Source organism: Penaeus japonicus, unplaced genomic scaffold (assembly GCF_977035675.1).
Source record: "Penaeus japonicus unplaced genomic scaffold, GWHDUDI00000001_assembly GWHDUDI00000030, whole genome shotgun sequence".
Lineage (NCBI taxonomy): Eukaryota > Metazoa > Arthropoda > Malacostraca > Decapoda > Penaeidae > Penaeus > Penaeus japonicus.
The window spans coordinates 1,116,358-1,118,857 of NW_028234432.1; positions in this window are offsets into that span (position 1 = coordinate 1,116,358).

Consider the following 2,500-nt stretch of genomic DNA (forward strand, 5'->3'; position numbering starts at 1 on the left):
CTCTGAACCGAGCAGGGCCAGCTTGATACAAGGCCGAAAACTATGGGAAACCACACGGGGGAAAGTCGTAATGAGAACCGCAGTCACCATGAACGCCACAAAGCAATTATTTCGTCCATAGCGTATAAGTTAAATCATTACTCAACTGTTAAAATAAGATATGAATCAACCAATGGATGTGCGGGCACTTTGAGAGGCCCTGATTGTTACTTCACCTCATATTTAAATCCAATCTTAGAATGAAGTCGAAATTAATTTTATTTAGATCAAGTGACAAACAAAGGGACTGCAAACGCGAAGGCAAGGACTCGGCGAGCACAGGTGTCTTATTTTTTTTTTTCAAAGACCCAATTTGGGCTAAAAAAAAAAAAAAAACTGAGGATAAAATAACTGGTCATCAAACAAACCTATAATGATGTACTTACATCGCAACATTTATTTGCAGTTCTATCAAAGCTAGGGTGTAAAGTAATAGGCATAGGGTTAGCATTAAGTTTCCTGTTTTTCTGGTTCTTTGGAAATCTTCTCCAAAATTATATGTTTTTCTTTAATATCACGAAAGTAAACTAAAAGATCAGAGGACCTATTCCAAGACATCTTCTTTACATTAGGCAATCCCTGGTTGAAAAGAAATAAAAAAACCCTAAATCTCAGTTTCCAAATATATGTCATGAACTCGTATCAATCACGGAACCTTAGTTTTTTAACATTATTTTAATATACATACATACATACACACACACACACACACACACACACACACACACATATATATATATATATATATATATATATGTGTGTGTGTGGGGGGGGGGGGTCCGCGCTTGTACTTTTAAAGCTACAGTATTTCCATAATGTCCAAAACCTCCTTATATTGCAGTTATTCCTGTGCCCTTTTCTGCAACATTTCGCACTTGTGAGCGTTCCATGAGTGGCTTATTAACACCGCATCAACACATACAATACTCTTCCTTAAACTACAAAGACTGGTCTTGCTGTGATGCGTGTCCAGCAGGAGAGACACTTCTATTGGCTTAGATGCCATGATGCCCAAAGAGTCGATAGAATCTGCGATGACAGATTTATCGATCATGAACTTGATTTAAGGTTTACTTTCGCAAATCAAATGCAATCGTCTGGGAAGTGAGAATTCTATTTACAAATTCACAAGGAAAATTCTATTTTTTTACTTTAGGTCCCTTATAACCAGTAGCCTGATAATATGTTATATGTTTTAAGAAACTGGCATAGGTTGTTTTACTTCACTAGTACTCTGAGCAAAGTTCTGCTTACCATTCCGTAAGCAGAGCGCATAACAGTGCCCCGAGCATAAGCGCTATTCCCTGCAGTGATTGGGCGAAATTTTGCATAGGCACTCGACTGAAGATGTAGTTTACATATGGGGATTCATTGTTTGTTATTTATTCACGTCCGTGATGAAGGACATTGATTCGACGGGAAACGTCAAGATATTATAAATCATCAAACTTTCCTCCACGCTTTTTTTTTTTTTTTTTTTTTTTGTATGACGGACAATTTCCCTATCGTTTTGGAAGGGCGCATAGTTATCAGAAATTGCTACATTGTGATCAAAAGTCGAGTTTACGATATGAAATCAATTATTTGGTATTTGAATGTTATTAGTATATGGCATCCATCGGACTAAGTATGGGCTTAAAAATAACTTTCATCCTCAATAAATTCAGTATCAAAATATGGCAAATTCCAAATTGTCCAACACTTTATTATTTTTCATGTAACATCTGTGCAGTTCTTCATGTTACTGCACATATGATTTGTACAAATGACATGATGGCGATATATTTATTGCATAAATTGTAGTACTTTCAGGAAGAAGTCCTTTAGTAAACTTTAGGAAATGTTTAACGAGGTTCACGATATCAAGACCAATGAATTTATCAACCAACACGTGCAGTGGGACTGCAGGTTGCTGCTCAAGCTGCTCCTTTGGGTGATATCATTGCACAGCCTGAGGGCAATGAGGCGTGTGCCATCCAGCCCCATAACCGTGTGTTTGCAATGAAAATTAGATCTCTAATAATTTTCAATAAAGAAGAAAAGTTTCAGCAGCCTTCTATACATTTTCTATTTCCATTGAGATGCAAGATTTGAATGCTCTTATTACAGACATATCTCAATTCTTCACCTGGTTCCCGTGCTTTTGATCACAAAATCGCTATTTCCAACCACTGGGCGGGCATATAATCGACATATGAGTTTTTTTTTCAATTTAGGTGGTGAAGGTAGGGAGTCATAAGGTTAATGAAGAGGTCGTTTTAAAAAATCGTATGCATTTATTTGTTTGTGTTTACTGGCTATAGAACATTGTGTGTGTGTGTGTGTGTGTGTGTGTGTGTGTGTGTGTGTGTGTGTGTGTGTGTGTGTGTGTGTGTGTGTGTGTGTGTGTGTGTGTGTGTGTGTGTGTGTGTGTGTGTGCGCGCGCGCGCGCGGGGGCGCACGTGTTTATGTTGTGTAGCTT